Source organism: Monodelphis domestica, chromosome 3, assembly GCF_027887165.1.
Source record: "Monodelphis domestica isolate mMonDom1 chromosome 3, mMonDom1.pri, whole genome shotgun sequence".
Lineage (NCBI taxonomy): Eukaryota > Metazoa > Chordata > Mammalia > Didelphimorphia > Didelphidae > Monodelphis > Monodelphis domestica.
Window position 1 is genome coordinate 296,322,202 of NC_077229.1, and position 20,791 is coordinate 296,342,992.

General features: G+C 35.1%; 1 protein-coding gene across 5 annotated transcripts in view; it reads left to right on the plus strand.

Annotated features, from left to right (window-relative positions):
* SNTG1 (syntrophin gamma 1) overlaps positions 1 to 20,791 on the plus strand; it is a 1,241,132-nt gene that overhangs the window by 588,841 nt on the left and 631,500 nt on the right. The gene's annotated exons all lie outside the window — the stretch shown is intronic.

Genomic DNA, 20,791 nt, shown 5'->3' on the forward strand with positions numbered 1-20,791 from the left:
ATGAGGATCTATCTGACCATCAGAAACCAGATCTTAAATTGTAATATAGAGCAATGATCATCAAAACAATATGGTACTGGCTAAAAGACAGAAGGATAGATCAGTGGAATAGGCTAGAAGTAAATGACCCTCAGCAAGCTAGTCTTTGATAAACTCAAAGGTCCCAGTTTTTGAAAGAAGATCTCACTCTTTGACAAAAATACTGGAAAAAATGGAAAACTATATGGAAAAATTAGGTTTAGATCAACATCTTATAACCTATACCAAGATAAACTCAAAATGAATAAATTAATTAAATATAATTCCCTTCCTATCCCCAGCCAAAAAAAAAAAAAAACTTAAATACCCTTCAATCTTGCAAATATCATCTAGTAAAAGGAAAACATATGTCGTAGCTATGAAAAAATTTATTTTTCATCTTTAACTTCTGGTTGCTGAATACATCACCTCTTTAAGATGTGGGAAATATGACTCACCTTCAGGCTTCTATAGACATTAATGGTTTTTATATTGACCCTAATTCTCAAGTTATTTTTTAAAAGTTATTTTTCTCTACAATGTTGGAGTTAATGTGTAAATGATTTGCTCTGTAAGTTCATTTAGCTTTGGTTAAGTTTTTCTGAACTATCATACTCATTATTTTTTATAATACATTTGTAATCCATTATATTCCTCTCATATTATTTGTTCACCTGTTCTGGGCAAATAATTTGTTTCCAGTTTTTCATTACATCAAATGCTATTATAATTTTGTATGCATACTTTTCATTTCCATATTTTTACTACTCTCTTTAGGGTATATCTAAGGTATATTCATGATTTAATGAATTTTTGGGTACATTTCAAAATTATTTCCATATGGTTTAATCATGTCAGTAGTTCCACCCATAATTGAACAGTGTTCCTAATCTCCCATGTAAGGGGGTAGAAAATTGTGAGGGGTTTTTATAAAAGGTTGGACTGGATTATTTAAGATGGGGTCAGTAGGAATGTTTTTAAACCCTTACCTTCCATCTTGGAATCAATATTATATATTGGTTCCAAGGCAGAAGAGTGGTAAGGGCTAGGCAATAGGAATTAAGTGATTTGCCCAGGGTCACATGGCTGGGAAGTATCTGAGGGCCAATTTGAACCTAGGATCTCCCATCTCTAGGCCTGACTCTCAATCCACTGAGATACCCAGCTGCCATCTCACCAGGAATTTTAATTAATTGCAAGAGATTTATTTAACAATTTATTTAAAAAATATAGGAAGAGTAAATGTAAGAAAATGAGAGAGAGGGTAAGGTAAGATATCTAGCCTAAGCTCTAAGTATTTTGCTCTGACCCCTGGCTCAAAAACAGGCAGGGGAGTTTAGTCCTTAGCTGGAGAGGCCTTAGCCCTTGTAGCCTAGGACCTGGGGATGTAGGGAATCTCTCTCAAGAGGATAGTTCTCCCCTGAGGCTGATCTCTTCAGAAAATCCAGGAAAGGAGTCAGCTCTTTCACTCACCACATGGCAATCCAAAGGGAGAGATTCAAGGACAGACTCACCAAGTCTATGGTCTCATGTCCAGCAGCAGATTCTTCATCAGCCTCCAACTCAAATTCAGAACTCCGAAGAATGAGAGCACTCAGAAGTCCCAAGCACAAAGAACTCCAGAAGAAGTCCTCACATGAAGTTGTAACTACTTTTCAGAGACACTTCTTTTGCATCACTTCCTGCACCTTCCTCCACTTTTATGCCTACCAATTACAGCTAGAGCTTTTCTTAGGCCTGCCCAGGGGGCAGTTGGTTGATTCTGATTCATTACCCATTATTGCACATGTGGATCACAGACCTCCCCCACTCAATTGTGAGTGGGGTATTTACACTTTTGGTGATTAAATCTAAAAAATGGGTAGGGGAGTTAATTTAATCTTCATACCTATAAATAATTATCATTTCCATTTTTTGTTAATTTTGTAATTTTTATGACTATAAGGTAGAATAGGGTAATTTGTGTTTTCATTTATTTTACTCAAATAAATGGTAGAAATGATACAATGCAAGCCTTAGAGACAGGAAGTCCAAATTCCAAAAAAAGTGTCCTAAGCAGGACACTTCTCTCTAGGCCTCTGCATCATCTCTTATAAATGAGATGTATAATAACATCTAGTTCACAGAATTTGAGAATGAAACAAATTAACATAAGCAGTAAAAACCTGAAGTTGTGTTAGCTGTTAATTATGAATATTGTGTTAAGTGCTTGTAAGGATATATTCTTCTTCTAGGAACTCTATGTGCATATTACTTAATCATTTATCTATTAAGAAAAGGCTCTTGAACTCACACTAGGGATTGAGTTTGGGCCCATTATTTCATTGGCATAGTCAACTCATAAGGTGAACTAACTCCCTCAAGCAATGCAGATAGGTACCCTTTCTACAATTTACAGCTTGAGAAAGTTGATTAAGGAACTAGAAGGTAGAATGATTTGCTGATGGTCAGAAATCAGTGTGATTCAAAAGGAGGCTTGGAACCCAGATTTTCTGTACTTTAAAGTACAGCTCTTTAGCCATACATACTTGTCCTCAATGTTCTTCATACAATAAAAAGCAGCCTCCTTTCTCTGAGCTGGCTCAGATACTTGGAAATACAATATAAAATATTATATATGGACAATCTTTTTGTTATTGTTGTTAAAGTAAAACCATCTGAAGAAGGACCTCTAGAAAGGAGGCTTCTTATTGATGAAAGATTAAAGAACAACCAAAGAATTAAACTTGGTCGCTTCTGTGGCCTTTTATTCTGTTGAAATTAGAACTTTAGACCCAACAATGTTTTGTGTCTATTTCTCCTTGTAGCTCAATTGACTTTTTATTTCAACTATGATACTTAGATGCTATGACTCTCTGACTCTCTGTCTCTCTCTCTCTCTTTATCTCTCTCTTTCTTCCAAGGATTCCATACTACCTTCAGGATCAAATAAATACTATGATTGGCATTCACAGTTCTCCATAATCCAATAGATACATGTTGATTCTTTGAGTGATTGGTTTCTCTAATTGAATGCAAGCTCCTTACTGACAAAGACTATTTTATATCTTGTCTTTCCACCTTTTTCTCCCCAGAAACTATCATAATTCCTAACATAGGAATTTAATAAAATACCTGCAGGTTTATGTTGAAGTTAGAATAGATAACTCTTTTGGGCACTGAAAGTGAAAATAATACTTTATCATCTAAATAAGAAGAGACATAAATACAATGATGTATACTAGGGAAAAAAACAGTAGAGGACTGACTAATTAAAAGAGATAAAAGAAAATACTGGGTCATTACTTTCAGGATTCTGGAACTTGAAACCGTCTTCTTTGAACTTTAATTTCAGAGCTCAAGCAGTCTTCATGAATCTAGTTTAAAGTCAGAACATTTATTAAACAACTCTATAAGAAGATTTTAATAAAACAATGTAGTTTGAGCTAGACTTCTTTTCTGTTCTTTCAGTTCCTCAGACTTGAGGAGAAAGGTGAAGAATGATGCTATAAAAGAGATCATTGTCAGGCAAAGTAAAAAAGAGGCTATGATCAGTAGACAGGAAAAGAATGAATAAAAACATGACAATGTTTTTTAATTATCCATAGGTTTCTGCTATTTTTTCTTTGTTTTTTTTTTCTAAAGGTTATTCAGATGCAAAGGATGGGACTCATGAGCAGAAAACAATTTAAAGAAAGTGTTTCAAAATTCAAGATTGTACAAACATGTGGGGAAAAAAGAGAGATCAGAAAGCATTTCCATGGACTTTAGTTCAAAGACAATCCAGAAGCTTTCATGATTGTTCTCTCATTTATCTGAGGTACAGTCACTGCTCTGTATGATATACTTTGTCATTTTCTCATACCATAAATGTAATTGGAATTTTCAAAAAGACTTCACATCAGTAATACTGGTGGCTATGAAATGAGATATTTCCCATATCAGAGATACCATCTTGAATTTTAGTTTCTAGTTTACATTATTATTTCTTTTGTTTCAAGGCTGTTGTGTTTTATGGAGTTGGGGAATTAAAAATTTTAATTCAGAGAAAGGAGATACAGACCTATGTCTAGAAAACTACCTGTTTTTGTGTACCCATTTATCATTTGGATTAAAAGTCATTGATGGGTGCTATTTAGGTTGATAAGTAGATAGAGTACTAGGCCTGGAATTGGGAAAACATAGACTCCAATCTGGCCTATGACTCGTTCTAGCTGTTTGACCCAGAACAATTATTTGACCCTATTTGCCTTGCCCCTGTCTTCCATCTTAGAGTTTGTACTAACACAGAAAAGGTGTTTTTTTTAAGGGATTTAAAGATTTTTAAATTATAAAAATGAACTTTATAAATTTAAAGAAGTTTTAAATATTCTCAGGAAAAAATTTAATTTTTCATCCAGTGATACATTTTAGAATTTGACAAATATGAAGCACTCTATTAATTGAAAATTCTTATTATCTTAACCATTTTCACCAAATATATTAATGTCTAAACTCTGAAAATTTCCTAAAATTCCTTCCTATAATCCACAATTACTTATTTAGATATTACACAAAATTTCATGATAACATAGCTTCCTTTTCTCTAAAACAAATGATGTACTTGTTCAAGTAATAGTGGCAAGCCCCTGAAATGTTGTTTGACTAACTTTATGAACTGCTTTTTCCTAACCTCCATATTCATTGTAGCTTCATGGTTTGGAAGTGAGTCTTAGAAACTAAAAAACTGGATAATATCATAGTTGTTTTTGCTTTGTTAAAAATTAAATTGGAAAAACCTTTAAAATGGGTATAGTAATAGCTTTGTGAGATTCTTTTCCAAGGACTTGTGTAGCTAAGTTTAGAGATGTTTATCTGAATATTGTCTACAAAGTGATTATTTGGGGCCATATGAAATTACCTATAAGGCCTCAAATGAGTCATCATCCATTAATGTAGGAAATAACCTCATTGTTTGAAAAAATGTCTATTAAAATATTTAAATAATTATCTGATCTCTTTTTTCCCAAAGAAATGAAATTGAAAACCGAAATTAATTTCACAAAGGAAGACGTGAGCTGATTTCTATGTGTAAACATTTTCAAGGCCTAAAGAAATACAATTACAAGGGAAAAACTTGCCTATTTGCATGATTATGAGTTTCTCCACATGGAGTTAGCAATTACGTCAAAATTTCAAGTCAGTCACCATTAATAATGTATGTTCCAGGTACGCATGAGTGGTCCACTAATGCAGCCTTCTGTTTCTTAAATTAAAATGAAAGCTTTGCTAGCAATTCATATTGAGTGCCATTAGAGTAGATTATACTCTGGTCTCTGGAGTAAAAGGAACTGTACAGTAGCTAGCATTAATGTCAAATATGTTTCAGGCCTTCATAGTGTGCAATGATTACAATGTCAAAAGAAAAAGACCAGAGATATAGTACAACTCTCTTTGGACTACTCTGTTTTTCTTAAATATAGTCATTTTGTTCACTTAACCAACAACATAGACATTTGATTAACTACATTTCTTAAATGTTCTCAAACTGCAAATGTAAAACTTATTAGAGAGTTTGATCCAAATATCAAAATGATTTTATTTGTTTTGAAGTTAGTGAGTCCCTTCTTGTACCTATATTTCTTTTTTTTTTTTTTTTTAAATATATTTTATTTGATCATTTCCAAGCATTATTCGTTAAAGACATAGATCATTTTCTTTTCCTCCCCCCCACCCCCCATAGCCGACGCGTAAGTCCACTGGGCATTAGATGTTTTCTTGATTTGAACCCATTGCTTTGTTGATAGTATTTGCATTAGAGTGTTCATTTAAAGTCTATCCTCTGTCATGTCCCCTCAACCTCTGTATTCAGGCAGTTGCTTTTTCTCGGTGTTTCCACTCCCATAGTTTATCCTTTGCTTATGAATGGTGTTTTTTTTCTCCTGGATCCCTGAAAGTTGTTCCGGGACATTACACCGCCCCTAATGGAGAAGTCCATTACGTTCGATTATACCACAGTGTATTAGTCTCTGTGTACAATGTTCTCCTGGTTCTGCTCCTCTCGCTCTGCATCACTTCCTGGAGGTTGTTCCAGTCTCCATGGAACTTCTCCACTTTATTATTCCTTTGAGCACAATAGTATTCCATCACCAACATATACCACAGTTTGTTCAGCCATTCCCCAATTGATGGGCATCCCCTCGTTTTCCAGTTTTGGGCCACCACAAAGAGCGCAGCTATGAATATTTTTGTACAAGTCTTTGTGTCCATTATCTCTTTGGGGTACAGACCCAGCAGTGCTATGGCTGGGTCAAAGGGTAGATATTCTTTTGTCGCCCTTTGGGCATAGTTCCAAATTGCCCTCCAAAATGGTTGGATCAGTTCACAACTCCACCAGCAATGAATTAATGTCCCTACTTTGCCACATCCCCTCCAGCATTCATTACTTTCCTTTGCTGTTATGTTAGCCAATCTGCTAGGTGTGAGGTGATACCTCAGAGTTGTTTTGATTTGCATCTCTCTGATTATAAGAGATGTAGAATACTTCTTCATGTGCTTGTTAATAGTTTTGATTTCTTTATCTGAGAACTGCCTATCCATTTCCCTTGCCCATTTATCAATTGGAGAATGGCTTGATTTTTTGTACAATTGATTTAGCTCATTATAAATATGAGTAATTAAACCTTTGTCAGAGGTTTCTATGAAGATTTTTTCCCAATTTGTTGTTTCCCTTCTGATTTTAGTTGTATTGGTTTTGTTTGTACAAAAGCTTTTTAGTTTGATGTAGTCAAAATTATTTATTTTACATTTTGTGATTCTTTCTATATCTTGCTTGGTTTTAAAGCCTTTCCCCTCCCAAAGGTCTGACATGTATACTATTCTGTGTTTACCCAATTTACTTATGGTTTCCTTCTTTATGTTTAAGTCACTCACCCATTTTGAATTTATCTTGGTGTAGGGTGTGAGGTGTTGATCTATTCCTAGTCTCTCCCACACTGTCTTCCAATTTTCCCAGCAGTTTTTATCGAATAGTGGATTTTTGTCCCAAAAGCTAGGATCTTTGGGTTTATCGTATACTGTCTTGCTGAGGTCGTTTTCCCCCAGTCTATTCCACTGATCTTCCTTTCTGTTTCTTAGCCAGTACCAAATTGTTTTGATGACTGCTGCTTTGTAATATAGTTTTAGGTCAGGGACTGCAAGGCCCCCATCATATGTGTTTTTTTTCATTAATTCCCTGGATATCCTTGATCTTTTGTTCTTCCAAATGAACTTTGTTATGGTTTTTTCTAAATCAGTGAAGAAGTATTTTGGTAGTTCAATGGGTATGGCACTAAATAGATAAATAAGTTTGGGTAGGATGGTCATTTTTATTATATTGGCTCGTCCTATCCATGAGCAGTTAATGTTTTTCCAATTGTTCAAGTCTAGTTTTAGTTGTGTGGCAAGTGTTTTGTAGTTGTGTTCATATAGTTCCTGTGTTTGTCTTGGGAGATAGATTCCTAGGTATTTTATTTTGTCTAAGGTGATTTTGAATGGGATTTCTCTTTCTAGTTCTTGCTGCTGAGCTGTGTTGGAGATATATAGAAAAGCTGATGATTTATGTGGGTTTATTTTGTATCCTGCAACTTTGCTAAAGTTGTTGATTATTTCAATTAGCTTTTTGGTTGAATCTCTAGGATTCTTTAAGTAGACCATCATGTCATCTGCAAAGAGTGATAACTTGGTCTCCTCCTTGCCTATTCTGATACCTTCAATTTCTTTATCTTCTCTAATTGCTACTGCTAGTGTTTCTAGTACAATGTCAAATAGTAGAGGTGATAATGGGCATCCTTGTTTCACTCCTGATCTTATTGGGAATGCATCTAGTTTATCCCCATTGCAGATGATATTAGCTGTTGGTTTTAGATATATACTGTTTATTATTTTTAGGAATGACCCTTCTATTCCTATGCTTTCTAGTGTTTTTAATAGGAAAGGGTGTTGTATTTTATCAAAGGCTTTTTCTGCATCTATTGAGATAATCATGTGGTTCTTGCTAGTTTGCTTGTTGATGTGGTCAATTATGTGGATGGTTTTCCTAATGTTGAACCAGCCCTGCATCCCTGGTATGAATCCTACTTGATCATGGTGAATGATCCTTCTGATCACTTGCTGGAGTCTTTTTGCTAGTATCCTATTTAAAATTTTTGCATCTATATTCATTAGGGAGATTGGTCTATAGTTTTCTTTCTCTGTTTTTGACCTGCCTGGTTTTGGAATCAGTACCATGTTTGTGTCGTAAAAGGAGTTTGGTAGAACTCCCTCTTTGCTTATTATGTCAAATAGTTTGTATAGTATTGGGGTCAACTGTTCTCTGAATGTTTGATAGAATTCACATGTGAATCCATCAGGCCCTGGGGATTTTTTCTTAGGAAGTTCTTTGATGGCTTGATGGATTTCAATTTCTGATATGGGATTATTTAAGAATTCTATTTCCTCTTCTGTTAGTCTAGGCAGTTTGTATTTTTGTATATATTCATCCATTTCTCCTAAATTGGTGTATTTATTGCCATATAATTGGGCAAAGTAATTTCTAATGATTGCCTTAATTTCCTCCTCATTGGAGGTGCTGTCCCCCTTTTCATCTTTAATGCTGTGAATTTGCTTTTCTTCCTTCCTTTTTTTAATTAGATTGACCAGTACTTTGTCTATTTTGTTTGTTTTTTCAAAGTACCAGCTTCTTGTCTTATTTATTAAATCAATAGTTCTATCACTTTCGATTTTATTAATTTCTCCCTTAATTTTTAGGATTTCTAATTTGGTTTTCTGCTGGGGGTTTTTAATTTGATCGCTTTCGAGTTTTTTCAATTGCATTTCCAATTGATTGATCTCTGCTCTCCCTTGTTTGTTAATATGAGCTTTCAGGGATATGAATTTGCCTCTGATTACCGCTTTGGCTGCATCCCAAAAGGTTTGAAAGGATGTTTCGCCATTGTCATTTTCCTTGATGAAATTATTTATTGTTTCTATGATTTCTTCTTTAGCTAAACGGTTTTGGAGTATCATATTGTTTAATTTCCAATTGGTTTTGGATTTGGTTTTCCATGTACCATTACTAATCATTATTTTTATTGCCTTGTGATCTGAGAAGGCTGCATTCATTATTTCTGCTTTTTTGCATTTGTGTGCTATGTTTCTGTGACCTAATGTATGGTCAATTTTTGTGAATGTGCCATGTGGTGCTGAGAAGAAGGTGTATTCCTTTTTATCCCTATTTATTTTTCTCCATATGTCTATTAATTCTAATTTTTCTAAGATTTCATTCACTTCTTTTACCTCTTTCTTATTTATTTTTTGATTTGATTTATCTAAATTTGATAATGGTTGGTTTAAGTCTCCCACTAGTATGGTTTTATTGTCTATTTCTTCCTTCAATTCTCCTAGTTTCTCCATTAGAAATTTGGGTGCTATATTATTTGGTGCATACATGTTGATTAATGATATTTCCTCATTGTCTAGAGTCCCTTTTAACAAAATATAATTACCTTCCCTATCCCTTTTGATCAGGTCTATTTTTGCATTGGCTTTATCAGATATCATGATTACCACTCCTGCCTTCTTTCTATCAGTTGAGGCCCAGAAGGTCTTACTCCATCCTTTAATTCTGACCTTGTGGGTGTCAACCCGTCTCATGTGTGTTTCTTGAAGACAACATATGGTAGGGTTTTGGATTCTAATCCATTCTGCTATTCGTCTACGTTTTATGGGTGAGTTCATCCCATTCACGTTCAAAGTTATGATTGTCATTTGTGGACTCCCTGGCATTTTGATTGCCTTCCCTAATTCTAACCTTTTCTTCTTCGGCTCTACCTTTTAGTCCAGTGATTTACTTTGAATCAGTCCCCCTTGTCCCCTCCCTTGATGTTTCCCTTTTTAGTCCCTCCCTTTTTGTTCCCTCCCCCTCCCCCCTCTCTTTCCCTCCCTTTTTGTTCTCCCTCTCCCCCTCCCCCCCTTGGTTTTCCCTTCTCCTTACCCTTGTTGGGTAAGATAGAATTCAAGATCCCAATGGATCTGGATGTTTTTCCCTCTCAGAGTTGATTTCCCTGAGATTGAGGTTTAAGTAAACCCCCCCCCTCTCTTCCTCTCCTTCTTATAGGAGTTTTCTTCCCCTCCCCTTCCCCTGTGAATCTTTGTGTGAGAACCATTATTCTATTTGGTCTTTCTTTACCCCCTATTTATACATTACATTTTCCCCACATATTAGTATACATAGGTTGATATAAATGTAGTCCTTATAGAAGAGAATTTGAGTAAAAGAAGATAACATTTTTCCCCTTTCCTTAATATTTACCTTTTCAGGTATTCCTTGCTCTTTGATTTTCGGTATCAAACTTTCCACAGAGCTCTGGTCTTTTCTTTGCAAAAAGTTGGAAGTCTTCTATTTTGTTGAATGCCCATACTTTCCCTTGGAAGTATATAGTCAGTTTTGCTGGGTAGCTGATTCTTGGTTGGAGACCCAGCTCTCTGGCCTTTCTGAAGATCATGTTCCATGCCTTACGATCGTTCAGAGTAGAACTTGCAAGGTCTTGGGTGACCCTGATTGGCATTCCTTTATATCTAAATTGTCTTTTTCTGGCTTCCTGTAGGATTTTTTCTTTTGTTTGATAGCTTTGGAATTTGGCAATTACATTCCTGGGAGTTGTCTTTTGGGGGTTTAGTGTAGAAGGTGTTCTGTGAGCTCTGTCAGTGGATGTATTGCCCCCTTGTTCTAGAATCTCTGGGCAATTTTCTTTGATTATATCTTGTATCACCATGTCCAGTTTGGTGTTTATTTCTGGCTTATCTGGGAGTCCAATTATTCTTAAATTATCCCTTCTCCCCCTATTTTCCAGATCTATCACCTTGTCGGTGAGATATTTTATGTTCTCTTCTAATTTCTTGGTATTTTGGCTTTGCTTTATTGATTCTTGCTCTTTTACACGATCATTGTCTTCCAGCTGCCTGATTCTGGCCTTTAAAGCCTGGTTTTCTTTTACAGTTTGGTCAAACTGGTTTTGTAGATGCGTGAATTTCTTTTGCATTATTTCCAACTTTTCCTCCCAGAAGGCTTCCATCTTTTTGGTCATTTCTGATTCAAATTCTTCATAGGTTTGTGGAGAGTTTCCATTTCCTTTGGAAGGTTTTGGAGCATTTTCTTTTATATTATCTTCTATCTGCTCTGTATTTTGTATTTTGGCTCCATAGAATGTGTCCAAAGTCGCCCCTTTCTTCTTATTTTTCTTGGTATTTTGGGGCTTCTGTGGTTCTGTGGAGTTTGCCATTTCTGAATGTGGAGGATTAGTTTTTCTTGTCTCTTTCTGGTGTTCAGGGGCTTTAGTCCTGGGCAGATAGTTCTATGAGCTTTCCCTGGGTTAAACTGAATATGCCTCACTGGAACTGGAATGGAAGGGTCGGACCACGAGGCCACACTCTCCCCCTGGCTCGATTTCCGGAAGTTGCCTTCAGAATCCCTGGCCGTGAGGCTGTTTCGTCGGCCTGCGGGGGGATGGGCTGCCGCTTCCCCAAGCTCCGAGAGCACAGACTTTCACTGAGACTTGGATAGCAGGATCCAGCCCGTGAGGCTGTCTTGCCCGCCCTGAGGGTTGCTGTTGTTTTGACCAGCTCTCTGCAGCGGAGGCCCCAGGCAGTAACTTTCACCCGGACCAACGGGCTCTCTGCAGCGGAAGCCCCAGGCAGTAACTTTCACCCGGACTGGGACTTGGTGACCCTGAGGGTTGTTGTTCCTCAGACCCTGCTCTCTGAGCCCCGCGGCTGCCGCTTCCCGGAGCCTTGGACTCTGCGCTCCTACCCCTGAGGTCCGAGTGATCTCGGGTTCTGGCTTTTAAGGGGAGCTGTACCTTTTGAACTGGGTCCAGGTCCAGGAGGAGGGTTCCCAGGGTCTATGCTGTTGATCGTTTTGAATTTCGGCGCCTTAGGAGCTTCTAGTTTGAGATCGGTCGGGAAGGGTTTTCCGGAGATCTGAACTTCAGCTTTCTCTAAGCCGCCATCTTAACCGGAAGTTCTTGTACCTATATTTCTAAGGAATTTAGGACTAAAGAATGTTAGGACTATAGTCAACATAATTATTAAAAAGAGAATCTGAAAACATAGTCACTTTATGAAGAATTAGAAGTGAAAAAAATTGAAATATTGTTTCATCTACCACTGGAAGTAGAGGACAGCATTCTACCATGGAAGGCAAGAATTGTCTGGATTATTCTCCATTGATATAGGGAGAATTGACAGTCTGAATATAGGATACCATTCTTGACTTTCTTACTTCAATTATTTTTTTATCTGTAGTATAAGTAATATATATCTTCTTTCACCACATGATGAACATGGAAATAAGCATTGTATGATATGATGCATCACCTATTTTGCTTGCCATTTTCAGGAGAGTGAAGGAATAGGAGGGAAGGAGAGAACACAGATCAAAAAATATTAGAAAATGATAAATAGCAATTTTATTGAAATGCAATTTTTTTAAATAAAAAAATATAAAGAGTGGCCTGGATTTTGAGTCCCTTCCTCTCATACTTCCTGGTCTTACATAAGATATTAGGCAAGTTACAAACTTTGTCAGACTCTGTTCTTTATCTGTAAAATAGGAATAATGCTATCTTAACCCCTATTCAATTCACTGAGTTGTTGTCAGGAGGAAAATAGATAAATTATGTAAAAGAGCTTTGTAAACTTTGAAGCTCTAAAATAGGTTGGCTTTGATTTCTTAAAGTCTTAAATTATAGAATGACTGAGAAAAGATTTATTTTTCTCTCTGCTGTAGACTAATCATATAATTTAGATATCTACTTGTAATTGTTTTGACATATGATAATAGATATTTACTATGTGCCTGTAGCATAATAATAATAATAATAATAGCATTTAATATCTACTGTTCATCAGACACCATGCTAAGCAATTTTCAAATATTATCTCATTTGAATTTTACAAAAATCATAGAGATGTCAGAATATATTTTTATATATTTTATTAATTCTCATATCAGGACTCTAGAATATAAAAACCCTAAATCAACTTCTGTACAGTAGAAAGAATTACATTGTATTTCTGTGTCTATGGCCTGGGTCAGAAATTCTATCAAATATATTGCTTTTTGCATTTTCTTAGTCCTTAGAATCCCAAAGAATATCTCCATTTAAAAAAAAAACAGAATTTGTTAATAAATGAAGGGGAGAAGAGTTGTTTTCTGGTGTACCCAAGACAAACCCCTCACCTCTCTCCACCTGTGGGGATGGGCAGGGTTAGTTATATGATAGACCACCTCTTAAGTAGTTATCTACCTTTTAGAAATGTCTTGGGACATTCAAAGAAGGGGCTGAAAAATGAGCTTAAAAGTCTATGAAGCTGCCTGGCCCATTTTCCAGATCTCTGGTCTTTTGAGTGGGTCTCAAATCACTTTATAATTTTGATGTTGGCCTAACCAATAAACCTGATATAATCAACAAACTTCAATTCTTACACCAAAATCAGTTTCTCAAAATAATTTTAATAACAGATATGTATTATCATTATATTCATTTTAGAGAGGAGTATAATACTGAAACAAAGAAAGGTTAAGTGACTTTCCCACTGTCACAAAACTAGTGAATTTCTAAGGCTATATTTTTTAAATGATTTTACTGACTTAAGTCCAGTGCTCACTGTGCCATCTGGTTGCCTAGGGTGAGTGCAAAAGTATTTTTTATGGACTTTTATGCAAATGACCATTTAAATTTATTCCCCTGCTACAATATTTTGTCCACATAATCTGCTACACAGATCTCTCATAATAATTTTTACTGCCTGCATGATACAGGGGACCTTTATCTTTTCCTGGTGAGAATACAACTTGAATAAATGAATGACTGAATGAACATTCATCAAATACCTGCCATTTACAAAGCATAAGTAGAAAAGTAAGTCATTCCCTGGTCATAGTTCATTGAGGGGACACCATTCATAGAAAGAAGACCTTAGATGCAAGTCAGATGGAAAGGTCCTTAGAAAGCAGTAAGAAAGCAGATGTCAATCAATGTATCATCTTTAATGTCATTTCTACTGAAAAAAAAATCATAGCAATATCAAGTATTGAACAATTTGCAGTCAAGGACTTTGGTGAAAACAAATTTCTTTCCTATGTCTTCAGGACCTATGTTGCAGTTGCCAGACGGTATATCTTTGGGTACTTCCTTCAAGGATGATGGTTTTTGGTAATGTGCTAGACACGCTTTTATTCTGAAGACTCTTGGGTGAAGAGATGGTGGTTAATGGTGTTGGTGGTGGTTTAACTTGCCTAACACATTCTACTTCCTTTCTCTCCCTCAGGATTACTTGCTGCTTTAGCCAGGCTGTTTTGGTCCAAAGAATACAATAAGAAGGAAAATGAAAACATCTTTCTATTTATTTCTACATAAAGTTATTTAAAAGCTTCCACAATGTCATTATGCAACCTTTTAACATCATAGACTACCACCTACTGGAATGTATAATAAACATCTATAGGTTTTCCTGCTGAATCCTAAAGCTTAGAGCTTGGGTGTAAAGAATGGAGTACTTAATTTTTTTTAAGTATTCCAAGTCCGATTCATCTTCCTACTTTCTAGATTTTTGAAAATAAAATCTGATAAGTTTATCTTAAATTAATATAATTCAAGTCAATGTAAGTCACCAATAGCCTTTATTTGAATAGTTCTTTCACATTTTTCCATCTATTGTACATTGAAGAATCATGACCAATGAACACTTTAGTAACTAAGAACTTTTATGAACCGAGACTTGTATTCTATGTTTTATCTGGTATTGAGGAAAACCCATTTTTATCATTTCTTAATACAATGAGGAAGGGGCAGCTTGAGGTCTCAGTGGATTGAGAGCCAGACCTACAGGCATAGGCCGTACATTTAATTATGGCCTCAGACATTTCCTAGCTATGTGACCTGGGACAAGTTATTTGACCCCTATTACCTTAGCACTCTTCTGCTTTGGAACCAATGCACAGAATTGATTTTAAGACAGAAGATTAAGAGGGTTTTTAAAAAAAAATACAATGAGGAGAGATGTGTTGCTTTTCATAGACAGGAAATCAATAGATAGGTGAATAATTAACTATTTATAATATGAAACTACCCATTATTTATTCTGAACCTTAAATACAACTATTATTCAATATTCCATATTTTCTAAAATTCACTACTAATGGCCTCAAAATTATATTCTTAAAATATTACACAACTTGTAGTTTTTTTAAAAAATTAATATATTTAAAATATTTTTTCCATGGTGACATGATTCATTACATTTCCCACCCCTCTTCCCTACCCCCTCCTGCAAGTGACAAGCAATTCCCCTGGGTTATACATATATCATTGTTCAAAACCTATTTCTATATTATTCTTATTTGTAATAAAGTGATCTTTTAAAGCCAAAACTCCAATCATATCCCCATTGAACCAACTGATCAATCATGTTTTTCTTTTGTGTTTCTACTCCCATAGTTCTTTCTCTGGATGTAGATAATATTCTTTCTCAAAAGTTCCTCTGGATTGTCCTGGATGTTACATTTGATTATGCCACAATGTATCAGTGTCTATGTACAATGTTCTCCTGGTTCTGCTCCTTTTTCCCTGCATCAGTACCTGGAGTTTTTTCCAGTTTACATGGAATTCCTCCAGTTCATCACTTCTTTCAGTTCAATAGTATTCCATCACCAAAATATACCAAAATTTGTTAAGCCATTCCCCAATTGATGGATGCCCCCTCATTTTCCATTTTTTTTTGCCATCACAAAGAGCAACTCTATAAATATTTTTGTATAAATATTTTTCCTTATCTCTTTAGGCTATAAACCCAGCAGTGGTATGACAGGATCAAAGGACAGGCATTGTTTTAAAGTCCTTTGTGCATAATTTCAATTTGCCCTCCAGAATGTTTGGACCAAGTCACAAATCCATCAGCAGTTTATTAGTGTCCCAATTTTGCGACCTCCCCTCCAACACTGATTACTTTCCTTTGCTGCCATATTGCCCAATTTCCTAGGTGTGAGGTGGTACATGGAGTTGTTTTTATTGCATTTCTCTAATCAAGGTGGATTTAAAACACTTTTTTTTCCTATGCTTATTGATAGTTTTTATTTCTTCATGTGAAAAATGTCTATTCATATCCCTTGACCATTTGTGAATTAGGGAATGGCTTGATTTTTTGTAAATTCAATTTAGTTTTTTATATATTTGGAAAATTAAGCTTTTGTCATAGAGTCTTATTACAAGTTTTTTACCGGTTTGTTGCTTTCCTTCAATTTTTGGTTGCATTGGTTGGTAAAAAACCTTTCTAATATGATATAGTCAAAATCATTCAATTTACATTTTGTAATATTCTCTATCTCTTGCTTGGTCTTAAATTCCTTCCTTTCCCACAGATCTGACAGGTATATTATTCTATATTCACCTAATTTAGTCATGATTCCACTCTTTATATTTAAGTCATTTACCCACTTTGAATTTATCTTGGTATATGGTATAAGATGTTGATATAAACCTAATCTCTTCCATAGTGTTTTCCAATTTTCCCAGTAGTTTTTGTCAAATAGTGAGTTCTTGTCCCAAAAGCTGGGGTCTTTGGGTTTATCAAACACAGGCTTACTGAAGTCATTTACTCCTAGTCTATTCCATTGATCTGACTTTCTGTCTCTTAGCCAGTACCATATTATTTTGATGACCAGTGCTTTATAGTAGAGTTTAAGATCTTATATCTGACGATGATGGAATACTATTGTATCCAAAGGAATAATGAACTGGAGGCATTCCATGTGAATTGGAAAAACCTCTAGGAATTGATGCAGAGTGAAAGGAGTAGAACCAAGAGAACAATGTATGCAGAGACTGATACACTGTATCACAATCGAACATAATGGACTTCTCTACTAATAGCAATGCAATGATGCCAGACAATTTGGAGGAACTTGTGATAAAGAATGTTATCCACATCCAGAGAAGGAACTGTGGTAGGAGAAACAAAGAAGAAAAACATATGATTTATCATATGATTTGATGGGGATATGATTGGGGATATTGACTTTAAATGGTCACTCTATTACAAATATTAATAATATGGAAATAGGTCTTGATCAAAGACATATGTAAAACCCAGTGGAATTGCTCATTGGTTCCACAAGAGGGGAGGGAGGAGAGGAGCGAAAGAATATGAATCATATAAACATGGAAAAATCTTTTTAATTTATTAAATAAATTAATTAATTATAAAATAAACATCTACTAGATGTTTAATGATTTGGGTATGGAGTTCAGGATAAAGACTGGGGTGACAGAGCAGAGAGAGAGAGAGAGACAGAGAGAGAGAGAGGAGAGAGAGACACACTGAGAGAGATATGTATGAGTTATCATTCATTAATATGATAACTGAACCTATGGAAAATTATGAATCCACCAAAAAAGAGCATGTAGCAAGTAAAGAGAAGAAATCCTAGGAATAGAGTCATGGAATATAAGTACCTAATGTTTATACAAAGTGAGGATTCAAAGAGGAATAATTATATAACCCCTACTTTGAGAAATCTTTCAAAAATATATATATAATACAAATAGAAATTAGTACGAACAAAGAAGACAAAGTTTTCTAAGAATTTCTTGAGAAAGGAGGGACTACTTTTTGCCTATGTCTGGTAGAGAAGAAAATAGGATGCTGTAGAGAAGATGGTAACTGAGATGGAAGAGAAGTCTTTCAACTTGTAAAGATGTAGAAAAAGGGCATTTCTGGTATGGGAGGTCACCTGTAGAGTTACAGTAGTGCAGAATAAAATCATGATATCTATTTATCTCATTTTGTTTGTGTATAACTTTTATAAATAGCAAGGGAGAGAAATAGAGAAATATGACTAGAAGGTAATGGGAGACAGATTTTTAAACTCTTTGGTACCAAACTAAGGTACATGGTGGTTGTTTTTGTTTTAATTTTAAGGTGTATTAGGGAGCAATCTCAATATTTTGAGTCACACAATTACATGATCACATCTATACATTCAGAAAATTATCTTTAACACTATGTAAAGAATGGGTTTCTGAAGGGAAAGAAAATAACATAGTAAGAGATATCATTCAAAAGGCCATTGTAATAGTACAGGGAAGAAGTGATGAAGGCCTAGAGTAGGGTAATGACAGTATGAGTAAAGAGAAAGAAATGGAAGTGAAATGTGTTCTAGACATAAAATCAATAGGACTCAATAATTGTTGGGTAGTAGAGAGTTAGGGAAAGGGAAGAGACAAATATAACTGAGGTTTTATCCAGGGTGACAGAGAGGGTGGTAGAGTCATGAAGGGACGTAGGAAAATTGGAGAAGGAAACTTTTGATGGTAAGATGACGAAATCAATTTGTAAGATGCTAAATTTGAGGTACTGTAAGGAAGTCCATGTAGAGCTGATCAGAAGCTAACTAGAAATGTGCAGCTGGAGCTCAGGGTGAGATCATGGCTGTATGTGTAGATTTGGGAGTCATATGCATAGAGGTAATATCTGAAAGTAATTAAAGAGAGGATATGAACTCATTAAAGAAGATTTTGGGTAGAGTCTTGGGTGATATCCACACTCATGTGGGAATGGAAGAAAATGAACCAAGAGAAGATGGACAAAACAGTTCATCTACAAAGCTAGAGAGAGTAATGTCTCATAAACTGAGCTGGGAAAGCATATTAAGGAGTGACATATTACCATTTAATTTTACAAAAGTAAAATGGAAGAAAAAGAAGAATGAGAAAGGATTTAGAGAACTTGGAGAGAATTGTTTTGCTGGTGGTGGAGACAGGAGTAAGATTACAGAGAGTCAAGGAGTAAGAATTATGATAAAATGGAAACAACAAATTTACTTAACTCTTTTTTGAGAATTAACTTTGTTGGGATGAAGAGATGTAGTACTAAAAGTTGAGGCATTAGTAGAATTATAGGAAGATTTCCTCCCCTTTTTTTGGATGAGGAAACCCAGAAAATATTTGATTTTGGGGATAAGAAGGTAAGGTGGAATGCTTACACTGTTCATCTCTGATCTTGGCAAAATTGATCACTCTGTCTTTATCCTTAAGCATGTCAAAGGAATTTTTCATCCCAATATTATAAGAGTATAATGTAGAATTTTAAAAATTATAAATATACAAGGGAATATAGCAGGCTATAGTTAATAGGCAAGATAACCTGGGTTTATTTCAGTGGCCTAATGAATTCACTGACTTGGACTTTTTTAAAGGTATATTTGGATTATTTTTTGACATTTCTTAAAGTGCATAAAATAACTTTAAAAGATGTCATCCCTTAACTGTCAAGTGGCAAAAATAAATTTCTATGGTAGTAGCAATGACAAACAGTGAGGTGCTCTGAATTAATTTAGCCTCATCTTAACTCCACCCTTCTGCCTTTATTATCTTCTCTCTTGTAGAAAGAAGAATGGAGTAATGGAAAACATAGAGTCATCATAGATATAGATTTTTTATCTAATCAGTTATTTAACCAGCACCTTCTTCTTACCAAATACTATGCTAACCACTGGGAATAGGAAGACAAAAGTGAAACTGACTCTACCCTCAATGAATTTACATTGTAATCATGTAGATTTGGTCAGACTTAACCCTTTAGGAAGACATTTTGTTAGCCTAGGGAAGGATGGGATATTGTGGGTGGAGATTAAAAGAAGAGAGAGAAATTAGGACATTGTTGCAATAGTGTGGCTGAAAAGCAAGGAGGATCTAAAGTAGTTTTGTGGCTGAGTGAATAAGAGAAAAGTGAGAGATATTGTAAATACAGAAACAGGACTACACAACTGATTTAATATGTGAGTTGGTTAGAGAAGAGTTGAGAATAATACTGAACAGTTCCAGCCTTAGTCACTAGAAATATGATGTTGCCCATAACAACAACAATAGCAGCAAAAGGACAAAAATAAGAATAATAGCTAGCACTTTATAAAAAAGTTTTGCAAAGCACTTCACAAATATCTCATTTAATCCTCACAAATTGTTGAGAGGTAAGTGCTATTATTATCCCTATTTTCAAAATTATAAGCCAATAAAGGGCTAAGTGTTTTGCCTGATATCATGGTATATGAGACAAGAAATGAGTGTTTTCTGACTTCAGAACCATTACTCTCTCTACTGTGGCACCTACCTACTATCTCATATATGGAAGTCCAGAAAAGGAGAGAAATATAGTGGTCCAAGTCAAAGCACTAAATAAGTTTTTTATACACAATTCCTTTCAAAAAATCCAACTCATCTTCTACCACCAAATACACAAATTGTATAACTAACACGAGGATCTTCCAATCTGGTGGTAGAGTGGAAAAAGCAATATTATACAGAGTCAGAGGACATGAGTTCAAATATTACTTCATGCTTTCTAACCATGTGAGCAGAAAGATGAGTTCTTTTCATATGTATTGAGTTTGAGATGAACATGAGACATCAAATTGAAATATCCAGTAGAAAAATTAACAGAGTACCCTCATTTTTTAGATGAGGAATGCTAGACTAAGAAAGACTAAATGACTTTCCTAAACTAACAAAAATAAAAAAGTATGAGAAATGATATTTTAACTACTGCCATTTCTCTCCATGCATGGTATTGCTTTTTTTTTTCACTCTAGCAACAAGTTAGAAGATGGTATTATCTATAATAAAATGTCTTTTATGGAGGAAAGGGTTTCATTTTTAGAAGGGAATAGTATTTTAAATTTTTTCATAAGTGCTTTAATCTAAACCAACATATGTAATGCATTCACACATCTAACTTTTTT